The 21,375-nt window shown below is 35.6% G+C and overlaps 1 protein-coding gene and 1 pseudogene across 3 annotated transcripts in view; both read right to left on the bottom strand.

Moving 5' to 3' along the window:
• The window catches only part of SYT1 (synaptotagmin 1), a 594,801-nt gene that overhangs the window by 219,402 nt on the left and 354,024 nt on the right, over nucleotides 1-21,375 (bottom strand). The gene's annotated exons all lie outside the window — the stretch shown is intronic.
• On the bottom strand, nucleotides 12,576-12,846 carry LOC126022887 (cytochrome c-like; annotated as a pseudogene).

The raw sequence follows: 21,375 nt of genomic DNA on the forward strand, positions 1-21,375 counted from the left end.
GAATTCTTTTAAATTGCCTTTTCTCTTTTCTAAAAAAGTGTAATTCTTGGGGCTAAAATGGGTACAGTGGTTAGGATTCTTGCTTTGCAGTCAGCAACCTGGGTTTGATTCCTGACATCACATATGGTCTCCTCAGCACCAGTGGACAGAACCCTGAATGCAGACTTGGGAGTAAGCACCGAGCCCTGCCAATTGTACCTCCTCCTGTTGCATGCAATTATAAAATATAAAGAACCAGATGTTGGGTGAGTTCTCTCCTGACATGGCATGACTCTTAGGCCTGTGGGTCTGAAGATGAGTAGTAGTGGCAAACTAATTTACAGTCAGTTAAAGTTTCATTGGAGTCACCTTGTTTTATTCCAAGGCCCTATCTGCCATATGCTTTTCCTCAAATGGCTTATATGCTAAGCTCATTCCAAGAAGCTTCTTTTCTCCTGCTTCTCCTATGGTTCTCTGCCTCTTACTTTCCTCCCTTCCCCAGCCAAACTGTTATTCTTTACTCAAGATCCCCCACCCATACCCAGTGTGGGCAGGTCTGACCATTAACAGAAAGTTGGAGGGAAGGGATACTTTACACTCTCCATTAAGAAACAAAATCTAAATATGATATTCTTTAGTTACCTATATATTAATTTCTCTGTTTTTTTTTTTTTTTGTCCTTTTATTTCGTTTTGGGGCTATGTTCAGCACTGCTCAGGAGTCACTCTGGGCTCTACACAGAGGAGATCACTCCTAGTGTGACTGAGATTCATTTGTGTTATAGGGGATTGAACTCACCCACAAGACAAAAGTCTTCTCCACTGTACTCTCTCTAACCTTATACAATTCCTTTTCAGGACTCAACACAAATATCAGTGTTGACAGCTTTATACATAAAATATTATATACATTTATTTAAATTTATCTCCCAACTGTGAAGAATATTGACTGCCATACATATGTCTGCATATGAAGATACATTGTTTAAAAAGTAGATATATCCATGCAAATAAAAACTGTTTAATAAAATCCATCTCCCTATACAAAAAGTTCACTTTTTACTGACTTCAAGACAGTTCTTCGCAGTTTAGTCATAATAAGAGGCACTGATACTGAATACAAAGGTAATAAAAATAATTTGGAATCATTTAGAGATAAATTGCATTAGCAGCTGTACTGCTCAGAAAAAAAATACTATTTCCTTTTTATCAGAAAAGTCTATTTATTGACAGGAAGAAAGTACAAATTGAGTTTTTCAAAAGCAGTTGTTCAATCAAACATATTTGTTGAGAACGTACTAAGTTTCAGGCATTTTTTTCTCTTGGGTTTGAGCTTCCCCACTAAAAACATAACAAAGCATTGCTATGTCCTCTTTGATGCAAAAGTAAATGCAACTTTTAAAATAGAATTTCTTATGCTTGCCAGACTCAATATTCAGAACACAAAATACTGCATTTTGCCATATATATATATATACAAATTTCATGACTTTTATTTCCTCCCAGAGACTTTTGGCAGTAAGCACCGTTAAAGATGATTGATTTAAGAGGTCCTGACATACTTTTCTTAAAATGAGATCCTTTACGTATTCTTTTCAGTAGAGTTTTATGAAATAAAAGATAAAAGCCTCATAAAGTATATAGTAAACTGCACAGTTACAATATAAGAGAAAAAATTTAGCTTTATTGAGAACAAGCAGTTGTGTCTCTTCTACTTATTTTGAAGTCTATTCATCAGACATGCTCTATGGCAGATTTGCAGAACTAGTTATCTTTATATCAGGAAAAAAAAATTTCCTAATCTACACAAAGTGTCTATCAACAGCTAGAAAGCTTGTTCCAGCTCTCTTGATTCTGTGCTCTGCCTTCTTCTACATTAGCAATATATATGTGTGTGTGTGTGTGTGTGTGTGTGTGTGTGTCTGTGTCTGTGTCTGTGTCTGTGTGTATGTGTGTGCGTTTACAAACCTGGCAATGCTTATGGACTACCCCTGATTCAGTGTCTCAAACTTGCTCTTAGTAGTTGTTCTGGTGATTGAATTGGGCCTCCTGCAAGCAAATCATATGCCCAGTTTGTTTATTTGCTTCTCTGTACCCTAGATTATTTTCAAATTTTCTAAAATGTCCAAGAATTGACTTTTCATGTTCAGTCAATATTAGATCATTTGGAAGAAATATACCAAGCAATGATCTTAAATTTATGTAGAAGAGTAAACAATCGAAGGCCTGCCACTGTTCAAACATGTATTTTCTATATATATCCTACCAATCCCATTTCTTTTACCTTGATTCTTTCCTGGTTCCATTTCCCATCCAATTTCTCAGTCTCCCAGATTGGGACCTAAAGTAGGCTCACTTAATTGCATCCTTATTATAATCTGGACAACATTGGTTAGTTTTTGTATAGCTGCCTAGATTTGACTTTAATGTGGAACTAGATCAATTCTGTACAATTTCTTTGAGGAAAAAACTGTAAGTTCTTATGTTTTTCTACAAAAAAGTTGTTGCTTTTCTCTGAAAACAAAAGTATGTTCTCTGGCATTAGTCTTAGCAAGTTCAACCAAGCATCTCAAAATGACACAGGTAATATCATGGCTTGACCTCCATTAACATTTAGCCATAATTTCAAATGTTTTTTAATTTGGACATGCCAAAACTCTATTTGCTTTTTATTTTGTGCTTGGAACTAAGTTGGGAGTGCTCAGAGAATTCATGACTCTGTGTTGACATCAATCCTAGAGGTGCCTGGCTGGGGATAGGGACAAGGGTGGCTCCAGTAAGACAAGTGCCTGAATCCCTACATGAATTCTTCTGGCTTTGATACAACTCTATTTTGTCATGAATATTTCACTTTTCCCCCCAAATCCATGTAATTCATTTTACAAATAACAAATATGTCTTCATTTTATATTTTTATTTTAAGCAACTTATCTTTCTAGATAATCATGCATTGATGAAAGATGCTTCATACAAAGAAAGCAATTATTTTGCTATTAGCCATTAGAAAAAACGTTTTTCATAACCTTGCTTTTAGAACTGTTTATGACTGTTTTTAAATTTTATTGAGACCATTGTGAATTACAAGTCTTTCAAGTTGTATTTCAAGTATAGAGTGACAGAGAATTAGGGCCATTCCCACCACCAGTATTGGCCTCCCTCCACCATAGTTCCAAGCATGCATCCCATACCTTCACCTTTAACCCCCTGGACTACTAGTGTTGCAGGTCCATTTTGTGTTTAGCTTGTTATTCTTTGGGTCTCTTGATTCTATTGTTGTTGACTTTGGCTTAGGTATTTAGATATGACCATTTTTTTTTATTTCCACTCAATACTTCTGAGACCACTTGGCCCCTGGGTCTCATCCACTTTTTTTCTTTTTTTAATTTGTAGAAGATATAGAAATGAAGTAGAACAAAATTATTAAAGTTCTAAGGTTCTATGAAAAAGGCTGGAGCCCCTATCTAGAAGATATAAAAAGTGAGGACAGGTGTGGCAATTTTTTTTTTTTTTTGCGTAGGCGCAGTAAATGTTGGGGAAATTAGAAAGAAAATTTTCTTGGCCTACTAGATACAGGATGTCTCCACCCATAAAAATGAATTTCTCATTATAGACTATAATGGTGTGGCTCCTAGATATCAAAATATACTTAGCTCTTCCTTACTTTTTAGAATGGTAATTCTAAGCCTTTAAATTATGTGCCTACCTTGAAATAGGACAAAATCCATAGTCTCTTCACATATGTATGTTGGTGTGTTTTAATTTTTATACACTTGAAAGGACATGGTACATTGTTAGATAATATCTTTCTGGGTTTCATACCTTGTTAGACAGTATTTTCTGGGGTCTGGTACCTTGGTGGATTTTTGGGTTTGAGCCTCCCCACTAAGCATTGTCTAAAACATAACAAAGCATTGCTATGTCCTCTTTAATGTAAAAGTAGATGAAACTTTTAAAACAGAATTTCTTATACTTTTGTGAGATTTCAAATTAGAAGACTGATGAAAGGTTAGTGAAATAAATATTTAGAAACCAAAAGTTCCTTACTTTGGTCATTTCACCCTCTATTCTTTCCTGAAAATTTGCTGTGCTTTCACTGAGATGATCAATACTCATTTCTGTGGGTGGGTGGAAGACTCACTGAGAGTGACAACAGATAATTCAGAGTTTAGTCTCTGGTTCAGTGGAGAAGCCAGCTCTGTATGTAATGGGTGAGAGGACAAGTTAAAGGGTACCAAAGCTCAGGGAAGGTTTTGTGGAGAAGGTGAGTTCTGAGGTCAGTTTTATAGACTTGCTTGCCATTTAATGCCAATATCTTTTATGAGATTTGTTTCCTCTAATTTTCTCCCATTCCTCTCTCTTTTTATTTCCCTTTCTTTAATATTTAGGCACTCAAAAGTTTAATTTATTTCTCTGAATACTTAGTTATACAAAGCTTTCAATATATTATAAACTTATGAAATATACAGTAGAATTTTTAATCAAAGCATATAAGCTATTTTCTGATGGTAAGCAACACTTGCTCTAAATAGTCTTCAGAATTATTGCCAAAGAACACATATAACATTCCTTTCTCTATTGTGGATTTAGCATTTATAGTTATGGCCTGACAAAAAAAAAAGCAAATCAAAGATGTGTCTGTACATTATACTATAAAAATTATCCAAGCCTCCTAGTAATATACCCTAGGAACACAAAAACACAATAAAATGTCTTCTGCACACCTATATTCATTGCAGTGCTATTTATAATAGCCAGAATCTGGAAACAATCCAGACTCCGATAACAGATTAGTGGCTAAAGAAACTGTGGTACATATACACAATGGAATGCTACTCAGCCTTCAGGAAAAATGAAGTTATGAAATTTTCCTATACATGAATGATCATGGAAACTATTATGCTGAGTGAAATAAGTCAGAGGGAGAGAGATAGACACAGAATAGTCTCACTCTTCTGTGGGATTTAAGAAAAATAAAAGACAGTATTGTAATAATACCCAGAGACAATAGACATAAGGACTAATCACAAAGAATGGTGAGTGCAGTTAGAGAAATAACTACAGTAACAATTATCATGACAATGGTAGCAAGTGAGAGAAATAGAATGCTTGCCTTGAATACAGGCAGGGTTGGTGAAGGAGAAGGAAGATGGGAGGGCATTGGTGGTGGGAAGGTTGCATGGTGAAGGCGGAGTGTTCTTTTTTATGACTCAAACCCAACTACAAACATGTTTGTAATCATGATGCTTAAATAAAGATATTATAAAAAATTATCCAAGCCATTCACTTGAATCAACTACCTATAGTTTTTAAAGACAGATGAATTATCTAAACAATAGTGTAAAAAAAGAGTTCATTCATTCATCCACTTTTTTAACCATTAAAGTATTTCTCAGCATATATAAGGAACAAGTTTGAATAATTTATTTCAGCAACTTCTAGTCCAATGAGCTGATTTGATCAATATGTATCTATGAAGCAAATAGTGAACAATACTAGACATATTTTTTTTGGGAGGGAGGTGGTGAGTCACACCTGGCAGCATCAGGGGTTACTCCTGGCTCTGCACTCAGAAATTGCTCCTGGTAGGCTCAGGGACAACATGGGATGCTGGAAATTGAACCAGGTTGGTCCTAGGTTGGCTAAGTGCAAGGCACATGACCTATTCGATGTGCTATCACTCTGGCCCCACTAGACAACCTGCTAAATGCCAAATCTAATGACTAGATTCTGTTAGAGTGATGTTATTCTACTAGTCAAATGACTACATTCAGTATTAACTTTTAATAAAATAAAAAATATACCATTATTTTCTAGTAAACATAAAAAACACTACTAATATATCAACAGCTTGAGTGTAGGGCCAGGAAGCACATGGGTTGAATCCTGATGGGCCCTGGTTGAGTGTAGGGTTGAGTGTAGGGCCAGGAAGCATATGGGTTGAATCCTGATGGGCCCTGGTTTGCACAGAAGCAATCCTGAACACTGAACTGGAAGTAACACCCAAGTACTGCTGGGGAGGACTCAAAAACTAAAAGGAGGAGCCAGAGAGATTAGATAATGGTGCTTTCCTTGCATGCAGCTAGATGTAATGGGTTGGATCCCTGACACCTCATATGGTTCCCCCAGTCTCACCAAGAGTGGTCCCTGAGTAAAGAATTAGGAGTAAGCCCAAGCACTACCAGGTGTAACTCACTGCACCCCCTCCTTGCTCTCCAAAAAAAAAAAAAAGAAATCTAAAAAATTAAAAATTAAAAAAATAGTGCAAACTCCAGCAAATCATACTGGTATGATATATGCAACCAGAAACCTATAAATTGACAATATTTTACATAGGCTCTATCCATTACTATCCTTTCAATATGTACCATGCTACTGAACAAGTTCATAGCTTTTCTCCTAGGTTATTGATGCTAAATTCAATGATTCATCTTGATAAGAAAAGTTAATAGACTGGTGGCCATTTGATTTGCATACTTATTAATAAAAATAATTTTATAAAATGTCTATAATCATTTGTTTTCAATAAGGCAAATGTAATCTATCTCTTCACTGTATTGGAATGTTTAAAATCTGACAAGGAAAATGATGTTGGGTTCTCAGGTTGAGATAAACTGGAGCAAACTTCCAGGGGATTTAGATAAGGCCATATTACCAACCTGGGAGCTTACTGTGTACAGGTGAAGCATGGTGGTAGAGAGCTCCATGTCAAGGGACTTGGCAGAGGTAAAGGTGATTCAGTGTTGAAGCCTTTGAAAGTTGGTAATAATTTTCAATCATGTTGTGGCTAGCACTATTTCGGGGTTAAAGGGAGATCCATTTATCCAATGGAATTCTGTATATGTTTTGTCCTATGGAACTCTGTATATTTCTCGAGTTCTGCTTTCTAGTTTTCTGTTCAAAACAAAGTTTATTTGTCAGTGATTTATTTCTGTAGGAAAAGCCAATTTCTTCTTTATGTATTAGAAGATTTCAAAATAGTAGCTCTTGGATGCCAGTTTAATCAGTGATTGGAGGTTTAATTTGATTCTTTAAACATGATTCATAGTTTCTGATATGTGGGTTCTATCTGTCAGAAGTTCATGTGGCACCACAAAAGATCTCGGTTAGCCAAATCCAAATTGAAAAAACAAGAGACTGTGTGGCATTTCTTTACCAAACCTGAAGCTTTACTATAAAGTCATAGTGATCAAAACAGCATTGTACTGGAACAAAGACAGTCTCAGACCAATGGATCAGAGTAGAATATCCAGTGACATATCCCCAAATCTATGGCCAACTAATATTTGACAAAAGAGCCAAGAACTTGAAATGGAACAAAGATAGTCTCTTCAACAAATGGTATTGGAACAATTGGATAACCACCTGTAAGAAATTGAAGATTGATCCATAACTCACACCTTAGATAAAAGTCAACTCTAAATGGGTTAAAGACCTTGAAATCAAATGTCTTTGATAATAGAATGCCAATGGCAAGACCTATAATATCAACCTAAATAAAAAGTTTCTGTATGGCAAAAGAAAATGGGCTAAAACAGCTAACAAAATGGGAAATATTTTGCACTCAGATGAAATAAAGTTTGATATCTAGGATATACAAAGCACTCACAAAGGTTAATGCCACAAAACAAAAAAAAAAAAAACAGAAAAATGGGGAGAAGGAATGAATAGACACTTCTCTGAGGAAGACCAACAGATAGCTAATAGACACATAAAAACATGTTTACCATCACTCATCATTAGGGAAATCCAAATCAAGACAACAATAAGGTACATCCTTACACCACTGAGGATGGCACACATCAAAAATAATGAGACCTATCTCTGTTGGTGGAGATGCGGTAAGAAAGGAAGTCTCATCTACTGTTGGTGGAAATGATGTTTGGTCCAACTCCTATGGAAAAAAGTATGGAGGGTTCTAAGTAAATTCTAAATTGAGCTTCCATTTGACCCAGAATTCATACTTTTGGGTATTTAAAACTGAGATAGAAAGACAAAAGCTATTGTACTCAGTACAATAGCCAAGATTTGGAATTAACCTAGATGTTCAACAACATGTGTGGATCATAAAGATGTGGTACATCTATGAAATGGAATACTACATAGCAATAAGAAATGAGACAATCATGCAATTTGCAGCAGCATGGATGGAACTAAAATATTATGTTAAATGAAGTAAGCCAAAAGAAGGATAAATTCAGAATGCTATTACTTATATGTTCAGAACATGATTGGAAGCAAGGGATTCCTGCTGCAGTGCTTACTATTAGTATGTTTTAATTTTACTATGTACAAAATAACTCTTCAGCTTGTTTATTCACAGAGGTTCTTGGAGATACAGGTTGGAAACCTAATTTTGTAATTCAGTGCCCTATAATATTAGACTCCATATACAGTGCTAATTATGATAATGTCTTGATAAAATACTTTAATTTACCCATTTCCTTTTGATTATGTGCCCTACTATGAAATAAAGCTTATGACCTTTGAGACCACTAAAATAAACAACAGCATACCATAGACTTATGTTACAGGACCCATTCATTGAGTATGTTTTTGCAAATTACTATAATCCTTTCTTTTTTTCTTCTCTCCTTCAGTCTAATTTTTCAATTTAAGCTCTGGTACTATTATATCATAATGCCTATGCTGTCAGCTTCTTTCCAGGAAAGGAATCTTTATGCACAAGACACGGTGGATGATGCTACATAAGTTAGACTCCTCTTATATTGCTCACTACCATATTGCTTAATACTCTAGTAATGAAAATTATGTTTATCCTAAAATGTTCCATGCACAATCTAACTATGAAAGCTTCATTTAGCAAAGTTTAGCCCTGCTATTGATGAAGCACCAAGAAATGGGAAAACCTTTCCCCTTCGAGGTACTGACCCAATTTATTTATTTTTCTATCTTTATTTTCTCTTCTTTTTTGCTATCTTCTAAGCAATTTATTTATTTATTTATTTTTAAATTCAGTTATTTCTTAAGCACTCTGACCCATTCCATAAGCATAAGGCCTCCAATTACAAACTATGAATAGATCTCTAATGTTTGTCTATAAGTAGGCATGAGTTTGTATGCAGTGAACTCCACTATGTTTGCCTAATTCATACTGTAAATAAGCCATGCCTATATTGTATATAGACTCATATATTATCCCCCCCATTCAGAACTTCTTCTATCCTCTCACACCCTCAATCCTGATTTGTTATCTCTCTTTATTTAACCCTCTTTACCCTAAGTGCTTAACTCATTAAGAACTGAGACCAACCCCCTGTCCCAACAAGCCACCTAGCTCCCAAAGTGAAAGGATACTCTTTCAGTCTCACATCTTTCACCCTGGCAAGAAGCTGCAACCACCACTCTTGCTGACTCATTCTATGCGGCTCTATTTCTCACATTTCCACCCCCAACATGGACTGTTGCATGTTACCAGTTTCAGCTCCAGAAGGACCCCCAGCTCAAGGATACTACTTGATCCCTTATTGCTGCAAACCATTTTTCAGTCTCAATAAAACCATGGTGTGGGACGAAATGTGCCCTGGATCTCATCCCCACCCAGACTATCTCAAAAGACTTAAAGGGGATATCTATATTTTCTATGTATGTTTGATTCCTTAATAGTTATACTCCGAGTGTCTATTTACAAATGTAAAGGTAGCCTCCTCCATTCCTTTTTAAATATTTTTATTTGTATATTTATTTATTTACTTTTCTTTGCTTGTTCCAGTTCTGCTTAGTACAAATTCTAGAAGAAAAATTGTGCATGGGATAAAAGCTCAGGTCAAACCCACAGCACAGATATTGTATAACCTTATATTTTTAACCCCTAATGCACCAACAATATAATATGACATCGTTGCTTTTTGCATAAGCACACTAAAATAGGAAAATATTGTGTATAAAAACAAGTTCTTATATACTAAGGATAAGAAGCATAAAGTTTATAATACAGGGGCACCTCCCACCCTGAATATTTATCACGGGATCTCAACTTAAACCTCACATGATTGGACATTGGTTGTTCAACCTTGAAACCCAGATCTCAACCTTAGAACTGATAGAGTTCCCCACAATAGCATCAGGAATCAAACTCCCCCCCCCCCAAGGAGTCCCTAAGAAAGCTCTGGAACCAATTTGCACCAGGGTATGTTCATATGACATCATGACAACAAGGAAACATTACAACCTGATATGAGCATGGCCAGAGCCTGTAGTTGATCCTATGGCATTATGCTTCAAGGGTGGAGAAACCCTGTATCTCTTAGGCCAAGGGAATTTCCTTTCTAATTTCCACAATACTTTCTGCACCTATGGAAAACAAACCAACAAAATTTGCCACACCAGACCCCCCCTTTTTTGTTTTTCTTTCTTTCTTCTTTTAAATTTATAACTATAGCTTCTAGACAGGGGTTCCTCTCCACTTTTGTTTTTCAAAAGAACCATATAACATGAGTCATCTTGCTCTGCCTCATAAATTGAAAAAAACAAAAGTGGATGGTATCAGAGGTAAGCAGTCTCACGAACTATGATTGAAAATAAAAAATAATCAGACCTAAATACCCAATGCAAATCAACCACAATAGAATAAAGAGTCCCGGGCCCGGAGAGATAGCACAGTGGCGTTTGCCTTGCAAGCAGCCGATCCAGGACCAAAGGTGGTTGGTTCAAATCCCGGTATCTCATATGGTCCCCCGTGCCTGCCAGGAGCTATTTCTGAGCAGACAGCTAGGAGTAACCCCTGAGCACTGCCGGGTGTAACCCAAAAACCAAAAAAAAAAAAAGAGTCCCAAACTACAGCAAGCTATACACAAAAGGGATCTGTTACACTGTTCAGGGTGCTAAGGGTGGAGGTATGGGAGGTATGCTGGGAACAGGGAGTGGGGGAGGTCAATAATGGTGGTGGGAATTGCCCTAATTCACTGTTACTATGCACCATATATATAACTATGCAAGACTTATTGTTCACATTGGTCTCAATAAAAATTATAAAAATAATATTCATTGCCCTAAAAATTATCCCAAGAATTGAACATAGATCCTATTGGTGCCTTTTGAACAAATTACTTTTTTTGTTTGCTTTTTTGGGCCACACCCAGTTGTGCACAGGGGTTACTCCTGGATATGCTCTCAGAAATCGCTCCTGGATTGGGGGACCATCTGGGATTCCGGGGGATGGAACCATGGTCCATCCTAGGTTGGAGCATGCAAGGCAGACACCTTATAGTTTGTGCCACCACTCCGACCCCTGAACAACTTAAATTTTTAATATCTTTTTGGTGGGGGTTAATTTAAGACTCAGTTATGATAAAAATATCAGCTTATGAGGCATGTATATTCTCCACTTCCCTGTGTATGTTATTTTATAGCTTCTGAGCCACAATCAAAGATAAAAAACAAAAGCACCATTTAGCATTTATAACCTACTTTAGGGAAGAATTCCCCTTCTCAAAACACCTACCTCCAGCCTGCTCTGTACTTTTTGGTTATTATTCTAGGAGCAAGCACCACATTTTTAGAATTTCTTGTAGCCTGAAGCAACTTGATGGAGCTGACAGGAGAACTGAGGGTTTGTTATGCATGAGAAGAGAGTGGATGTTTGCCTCTCCAGTCATGAAAAAGAAGAGCTAGGCTCATTAATTTCATTACTATACAATGAGACAGGTAGATAACAATAAAAACAAAGCCTCCCCCTTTTAGAGAAGTGTTAAGTATTTTTTATTTGATACTATACGTATATCACAATAAAATACTTTTTATTAAGTGAAAGACATTTTAGATTTAATGAATTTTGAATTTAGTTGGCATAATTAAGAAAAAAAAGATTTAAGGGTCACTGTCATCTTATTCTGTATTTTTTCTTTACTAGGCTAATGAACACAACCTAAAACAGATTAGTGTTCCTGTTCTTTTTTCTTTTTTTAATTTTTATTGTGGCCAAAGTGAATTACAAATTTTTCACAATGATATTAAAGGTACATAATGACAATAAATGAGGGGCAATCCCATCACCTGTGTTGTCCTCCCTCCACCTCTGTTCCCAGCATGCATCCCATATCTCCCTCCTTTACCCCCTCCCCCAGAATGCTAGTGTAAGTAGTCCCCACTTGTACAGCTTGTTGTAGATTGTGTATTGATTCTGTTGTCATTGACTTTGGGTTTGGGGGTCAAGTCTGAAGTCTTTCTGTTTTAAGAGATAGTGATCTCCTCAATATTTAAGTATGTTAACATAGCCAGTTATAGAAATCTGAATAGAAAACTATTCTCTCACAGGTATGTAAATTGCAATCCCCATCTCTTGGAAAGGTGAATGTGACCAATTAAGTTCAATCATATCTTTAGAAGGGGCAAACAGTGATTTGCACTTGCAAATGACTGACCCGGAATTATAAAAATTCAAAAAGCTGATCAGAAGTCATTTAAACAAGCCAATCTTACTTAGATCAGGGCAGTCCAACAAAAATAAGCTACATTTTTTATGCAACAAAAAATACCAGCCACTCATGATCTGAATTCTGATGAATGAAGAATGAGATGGAATTAAATATGATGGACATAAAATAGTCCTGAGACATTTTTGTAATTAATAAGGTGGTGTTAACTTTTATTCATTAGTAGCTTTTTGAGATAAGCTATCAACACGGCCCTCTCAGTCTTCTTAATGCCTGCAAAGATCATTTTTGTTCCAGGAATGTACTTCTTGGGTTCTCCAAATACTCCATCAGTGTGTCATCTCCCCAGGGGAGAGAATCCAGGAGCCTGTCCAGTTGAGATTTGCCCCAGTTTTGTGCTTGCCTCCTTTCTCCATGGTGTGACACTGAGCACACTTCTGAACAAAAATCTTTTTGCCCTTCTTAATATCACTCATCTTAGAATCTCGCTGTCGCTTCACATGACCAAAAGAGATCTGCTCACAAGTCTGTCGTTCCGCTCTTTGAAAACAAAGCCCCTTGCTTGTCTAACTCTCCACAGGACATTTTCTTTGATTGGCCAACGAATTCCTGCTATCCAGATCAAACTTACTATTTTTTTTCTCCAACTGTTATTTACTGTTCCTTTCAATATATTTCTCTACATGACAATTTTATCTGCCCAACTCCCAATTTGTAGCATCATTTCTTTCATTGATTCCTGGTTCTTGGACTTGAATTTTCATTTTCATTCTACAGCTCTCATTCTCTTTGAATGCTTTTGAATGCTTTTGAGCGTACTGGCTTATGCTGGTCAGTTTTGATACATATTGTACCTTTATTTCTCCCACCTTTAAATCTCCCTATTTAAGCTTATTTCTAAACATGAAACTCAATGAACTCAATGTTCTATAGTCATTTTACTTGTCTTTAAAGATATTCACAGGTTTCCAATGGAAATATAAATTTTCTTTTATTTTCCCTTTGCTAAAATCTGTCATTTTTCCTTCCAAAAACTCCTGTTATTGTCTCCAAAGGATCCTCTGTAATACCACACATGAACATTTTACTTTGTCTCCCAACCACATTTATCTATGCCTTCTCACTTGCTCAATATTCATACATGTTTTCAAGTAGCTTTGTTATTTCCCTTTGCAGCATATGGAAGCCACCTAAAAAGGGATACTGTTCCTTTCCTTTCTTTTGCTTTTCAGAAAATATTAATTGGGCCAAGTTCATGCTAAGTCTTGAGCAAATGCTTGCTGAATAAATGAACATAGAAATAAAGGTTGGAACCCCACCCCTCTTTTTACAAGTCTTTCACAGTTGTATTTCAGACATATAGTGACAGTGAATTAGGGCTATTCCTACCACCAGTGTTGACCTCCCTCCACCATAGATCCTTGCATACATCCCATACCTTCACCCTTAGCCCCCAGGAGTACTCGTGTAGCAGGTACATTTTGTGTTTAACTTGTTATAGTTTAGGTCTCTTGATTCTACTGTTGTTGACTTGGGCTTGGGTCTTTAGATCTGACCATGTTTTTGTCACTCAATGTGATTCAGGTTCTATGAAAAAGATGGGAGCCCCTATCTAGAATAAAAATAACATTAAAAGAAAAAAGGGGTAGGGGCAGATGTGGCTTTTTTTTTTTTTTTGCACAGGTACAGCAACATCGGGGGAAATTTGAAAGGAAATTCTATTGGTCTAAGAGATGCAGGGTGTCTCCATCCATGAAGCATACTGTCAAAAGACCGACTACAGGCTTCGGGCATGTTGGTTATCCAAACCCAAGGTCTTTCTTTATGGTCCTAGAAAAAGTTCTGCTCAGTTGCTGTTGTCAAAGTTAATCTTCTGTAATTAGAGATACTGGTTTTTGCACAGATCCTAAGACAGAGCATCTTCTGATTTCATCTTACCATTAGGTGGTAAAGTAGGGCAACTTGACCTTAGATAAAGTTGTTGCTGCTTCCTCGCTGTCAGGGTGTCATATAAACCTATCCTGGAGCAGGGTGGTGCCAGGGCAGCATTCAGGCTGAAACTATGCTCTTGATCCACCCTTCCCCAATTATCTCAAAAGACTAAAAGGGGATATCTATATATCCATTGTATGTTTCTGTAGATGCGTTTTCTTAATAGTTATAATTCTTATTATCTATTTCCATAGCTAGAGGCAGCTTCCCATCCCTGTTTTGGGTCTAGTTAGTGGAAAATTCTTGTAGAAAAGTCTTTGTTTTGTTTGTATGAGCTCAGGTTAAAATCATGTTATAGAGATTGTTTAGTTTGTTATTTTTACTCCATATGCACCAGGATTAGCATGTGGCATTGTTCCTTTTTGCATAGGCATACCACAATGGGGAAATTATTACATATAAAAAGAAGTTTTTATCTAATAAGGATAGAAACTTATAAATTTTATAGTGCAGGGGCACCTTTCACCCTGAGCATTTATCATGGAGACTTGTCTTAGGCCTCAATTGATTAGACATCAAGCATCCAACCCTGAACCTCAGATCCCAACATTGGAACTGGCACAGTTTATGGCAACAGCAACAGGAAAAAAACATTTTCATATATTGTTTACATACAGTGAAGATATGGTTCCTGCTACACCATTTTTTAGTGCTTTAGATCAAATGCAGGTAAAATGTAACATATATATAATTTTTCCCGATAATAATGAAAATCTATATAATGATTCCATATTTAATTCTGGAAAGACTATGGAAAATTATGGGGTAAAGAGTCTCACAATTATTTAAACATTATTTTTTCTAAGTAATTTTTATGTTGTTTATTTCCTTAAAACTATCTGGAAACTGGTTTAGTCATACTCATAGTTTTCCACTGCTTAAATCTAGCACTTACAGGGTTTACTAATTTGTGTGTGTGTGTGTGTGTGTGTGTGTGTGTGTGTGTGTGTAAGAGAGGGTCTCTGAAACAGTGCTTAGAGAGCTCAGTGGTAGCCTCCTACACTGTGGCTTGGCTGGTTCAATGCTAGGGCAGAGAAGTGCTCTTCAGGCCCTGTGGAGTTGGAGATATACCATTGTTGTGCTTTGGGCATCCAGAGCTGTGCCTTGTGATGCCCAGGGAACCATATGGTTCCTGTGACAAAGATGAGATTGCTGCATACATAGCTCCAATTTCTCTAGCTCTCAATTCTAATTTTTAAATATATAAAGTTCCCTTACTTAATAAAGATTAATATTACTTCATTAATAGATAAGATTTTAATTATTTAAAAATGAGTTATAGTCATTTCCTTCCAACTGTGATGAATAAACATTTCATAACAATAGCAGGACAATATCAAACACAGTAACTACTGTAGGTCTTAACTCTAAAGTTTCTACTTAAACTGAAGAATCTATTTGATTAAATTATTTAAGCTTTTTGAAACTCAATTTCACTCTCTATAAGATGGGAGATGAGTGGAGTGAGAAAATACAAATATATAAACCCTGTAAATTATAATATGTGTGTAAATTTTTATTTTATATGTTTATACTTACTACGATGGATCACATGAGTAGTTTTTAAAATGTCAGATATTATTTGCCATTCCTACCAAATTTTACAACTTAAAAATACTTAGCACTTGGTTGAAAATAAGTTTCTGAAATTAGCTGGTAAAGACAGCTTCCTGTGTGTATACAACTTGCAATATAGCTAGTGTGTTCTGACTTATCATAACATCAGGTTGGCATTTTAATGTCAAGACTGCTGTCGAAAAAGAAAGGTAATTTGTTTTGCAAGTACTTAAGGCATTCATTAATAAACAAAAGGAATAACACATTAAGTGGGGTGAAATAAATCATTCAAAATCAAAGTGACCAATCATTGCTTATGTCTGTCACACAATGTAAGAAACATTAGAATATTACTAAGATGTCCTAATGGAAAGAAAAATAGTATGCACAACATTGTATTTCAACAATTAATCAGCAGAGCTAACGCAATCAGAGGTAAACATTTTAGTGCAGCAATAAAGTTTAATTGGAGAGATTTTTACCCTCTTTCTTTTGACAAATTGGTAGGTTTGGTTTGAACACATTCTAAATGTTCTGTGGTAGGGAAGTCCTACATAATGTCAACATGCTCTTAGGTGCTGCTTCTCAGTTCCTGCAAAATCGACCTAGTGGTTTAAGGAACTGAAAATGCTATTTTGAATTCAGCATTTATTTTCAATAATTATTTACATGCTATTTAATTATGAATGTTGCTTTTAAAATTCAGAGCCAGTACTGGTTAATACTATGTTGCCACTGAATAATTTACGAAATAGGCTTATTGTTTCTTTTAGGTAATATTATCTTTGTTCATAGATAGTAAAGTTAAGAGAGTCAAAATAAACTGACTGAGATTCTAGAAAAAAATAATAAACTAATCTTGATGTTGATCCTTGAACTATTAAACTCTTCTATTTGTTTCAAAATGTTTCAATAGGGGAGCCAGATAGCATAGCCATAGGGTGTTTGCCTTGCAAGTGGCCAACACAGGAGGGACCCCATTAGAATCCCTGCATCCCATGTGGTTCCCCGAGCCTGCCAGGTGTGACTTCTGAGCACAGAACCAGGAGTAACCCCTGAGCACTGCCTGGTGTGACCCAAAAACCAAAAAAAAAAAAAAAAGTTGTTTCAAATCAATGATAATAGGATTTAAAATTACCTAGGTTTATAATTTCTTTCATTATTTAAATCATTCCAACAGAGAAGTCATATTAATGTATTAAAGAACATTTATTTTCTGCTGTCTTTACTCAATTTTCAAGAAAACAAATTAAGCCTATAGTTTTAGTGTTTTTGACTAGAACGATAAAAGCTGAAACTTACATTTTATAATACTTTGTAGAATAACAGTATTTACACTTTTTTTAAATTTCTTTCATTTTCTTATTTATTTATAAGTACCAAAATCAGTATCATGATCACCGTGTAATACTGTAACGCTCATTGGATCATTGAATCTACATATTGCTTAGAAGAAATATGATTACCTTCTATACTAGTAACCTTTTAAGACTTTTCAAATAACTGAAAGTAGATAAATGAGTTAACATAGTTAAGCTAATCTGTTTCAAGCAATAACAAATTTCATATTTGAATTATATCTTAATTCTTTCAAGTAATGCTATAAAAATAAAAATTCTATATTTGAATTATATCCTAATTTTTTAAAATAAAGTAATAAAAATGGGGGAAAGCAGAATTCAATGAGTCTATGTGGGACGTCTTTTTGACTAAGAAAAGCCTCTGAAGAGATACTTACTCTCAGTACTTATAAAATGGAAGAAAATAAGAGAGCATTCAATATAAATCTTAACATAAGAAGGGTCTTGAGAAAAAACAATGAAGAACTGGAGAATAAATAACTATCTGCTACTGAAAACATTTACTACTTACTCCAGAAGGTTAGCTTGTTTATACGTAAGAGTTGATTGCACTAAATAATTTCTTTAGTGTTCTCTGAAGTTCTAGCACACATTTGAGACAAATGGAATAAAACTAGGAATGCTTTTTCCAGAGTCCTGGAAAGAAAGCATTTGTTTATCTTGTGATTGTGTTAACCTGAATCAAGTCCCCCTGGAACATTTCCAACTTCACCCCTGGTTCTTCATTTCAAGCACTTCATATTTCCTTGAAGCTTGTTTCTTTCTCTTCCACTCACTCCTCTGTAAGGTTCCCTAGAGGGGAGTATGCAGTAGGAAATGAGGGGAGGGGTGGCTATTTGGGAATATCTTTGGCACTTTTTCTGATGGTCTCTTGAGAGGCTATATACATTAAAAAGTGGGTGGTAGAATTAATGGCAAATGGTATAAATTGTAGTCTCTCTCCAGAAATGTGAGCAACTCACTATCCCAGCATTAATAGTGATTTTGAAGAGGCAGAGAAAGCAATTGTTGCGTTGCCATGCTCCAACACTGTAAGATGGTATCCATTGCTTTACCTTCTTTTTGTTTTGGAGCCTCATGCAGCAATGTTCAGGAAGTAGTCCTGAATCTTCACTCAAGAATCTTCTTGGCAGCTTTTATGGGACCATTTGAGATGTCAGGGATCAAATGCAGGCCATTTGCATGCCCATACTCTACAATTGGTCTGGCCTTTCCAACGCTTTATATAAGTTTATATAAGTGAGAATTTCTAATACAATATTACAAATGAATACAAAAATGAATGTTATTAATGCTGGCCTAAAGATGTAATCAGTGACACTGGACATATGTCATGAAGATATAATATTTAATGTAAACAGTTGATTGTGGCTCCAGTCCTCAGCCCACTTCTTATCAATCAAGCCAAAGATTTTCAACAACAGATGCTAACACCTACAATTAGAAAAATATCAGAGAAACTTCATTATATTGAAGTTAACATTTTCTTTTTTTCCTCAGAAAGTTAGAACAATTACTATTTATTTTGAGTGATTTCATAATTTTCTAGGCAACCTTCCAACTATGCTATACAAAATAGACTCAAAAGAAGAGAAAATAAATTGAGGAAAAAGTCTTGGTAACACAACTTATCAAGGATTATAATCAATATATGGTTTTGGGAAATTTCCAAAATGGCTGATAGGTAATGATGGAGTATTCTGTTATTGTTATAAAGCACCACTTAAAGGGTTCATTTTTACCAGGAAATATTCAGATTAATTGACCTTAAGAGCAGTTATTTTGGCACAATGTCAGTATAGTTTGATTTTAAATTAAAATGAGTATATGTATGTATTCAAATAAATATGAAATTTAATAATGAAAACAGAGTATAAAACAGTGGTTCTTTTTATTCTTTGAGCCTTTATTTCTCCACATGAAATGTAAGAATAATATTACCATGACAAGTGAGAATAACAAGATAATATATTTTAATACATGGCATATGGATGGAGTTTAATAAATGCAAATTCTCTTTTTCATATTAAATAGAGATAAATGGTACATCAACTTTTGTTCTTAAAGTTATACGCTTAGGCTAAAATTATTTGTTGCTATAAATATTTTAAATGATATTTTAAATGATTCAAAGCAAACAATAAAATTACATGAAACCTGCTGGGTTTCTCTAAGTATCTGGTTTATTTGTCTCTTTTAAAAATTAAAGAAAGAGAAAATTAATACAAAGTAATTTATTTATTTCTTTTTTTCTTTCTGGTTTTTGGATCACACCGGCAGCACTTAAGGGCTAATCATGGCTCTAAGCTCAGAAATCGCTCCTGGCAGGCTCAGGGCTTCATATTGGATGCCGGGATTCGAACAATCATCCTTCTACATGCAAGGCAAACACCCTACCTCCATGCTATCTCTCCAGTCCCTAATACAAAGTAATTTCAAAAACTTAGAATTAGTGTAGAAAATTTGGAGTTGATCCAGCAAAAATTTAAGGACATTTCAGTGTTAGATCCTGCATCTACTAGATTTATAAAAGAACAGAGTCATTGCTTATTTTCTAGGAAGGGGAAAAGAACATAAACACACAGTGGCAGAGATACTAAAAATATTGGGGACAGAGGAGCAAAAATCACTTAACTTGAAGTACTGGTATACACAGAAAGACTTTTAGCTAAACAGTAAATCTAATATAGATAATTGTACTAGATGTGGAGATAAGTTAGTGGGGAGTTCTGTTTAATATGTTTGACTGTCACTTATGGAATCTTATTTCAACTAGTGTTTCTCAACTAGAAGGCAGATAGTCTCCCTTTAGGTGCCAGGATACTCAAGGGTTACAGGTGAAAGTCACATAATTAGGGGGGGTCACTGCATGAAATCAAGAGTTCAACTGGTAGAGCAAGAGGAACACAGGAGGGAAACAAAGTCTGAAGGGGAAGGAGTGGGAAAAAGATGGAGAAACATCGATCTAGATGCTACTAAGTACTAATATAATACTAAGTTTGAGAAGTTTGGGAGCACCATGGTGGTTATAAGGAAAGAACAATAACAGATTGGGGGGGCATTAGAATGGTGACATGGATGGAAGACTCAACACCCTCAAACTTGCGGCCCGCGGGCCACAAACGGCCCACCGTACAACATTTTGTGGCCCTGCCCTAGAGGAATCTTTTTTTGTTTTGTTTTGTTTTAGTTGTTTGGGTCACACCCCCCAATGTTCAAGGCTTACTACTGACTTTGCACTCAAGGATCACCTGCGTCCCCCAGGTAAATTGAGTTTGAGACCCCTGTATAGTGAGATGGTCTTTAGGCCTGCTCAGTGGTTGATACTGAAGAGAACAGGACTGAATAATGTAGACCCCCACAGAGCAATAGGAGCTAAATTAGTCTCTACTCTGAGCTTTAGCAAAAAAACAAAACAAAACAAAACAAAAAAACAAAAACAGTGCCGCGTTCACATTTATCCAAAGGAAAGAAAATAATATCAAAGGAAAACTTTTCTGCAAATTAGACTTAGCAAGTTGAGCATTTTCTGGCTGTGAATACTTTTAGGAGAAAAAAGAGAAGTATTTGTAAACTGTTGTGAGATGCATTAGAGCAAGTCCCTTTAGAGCCTAATGCATTTTTTAAAATAGCAAACTTGTGATGGAAGTGAGAACTTCACTTCCTTATCCTTAATCATCGTCCTATTTAACATGCTCATTTTCATCTCTAAACCTACAGATGCTTGACTCTATCAGATTCAGAATATGCAATATATAGGAAATAAAACTTGATGTCTGTTTTTGCCCAGTCTTGAGTTGAAGATGCATAGCAGCTTATCAGGACCACACTGCTGGTGCTTGTTTGAACACACAGATGTTCATATAAAAGAAAGCATATTTTTCTGTTATTGGAAAATTAAAAAATGGTTTCCTGAATATGGATGGGGAGAGAAAAGAAAGTCCACGTTCAGACTAGTTTTATGAAGGATTTTTACACCAATATATATTGAATGTCAACAAGTGTAAAGGATTCTTTATCTTTTCTTGCTTAAAGTTCTTTCTTTCTTGATCCCCAAATCTTTCAGTTTCTTTTCTCATCAACTTATGTCCAAAC

This window comes from Suncus etruscus, chromosome 11, assembly GCF_024139225.1.
Source record: "Suncus etruscus isolate mSunEtr1 chromosome 11, mSunEtr1.pri.cur, whole genome shotgun sequence".
In the NCBI taxonomy this organism is placed as follows: Eukaryota; Metazoa; Chordata; class Mammalia; order Eulipotyphla; family Soricidae; genus Suncus; species Suncus etruscus.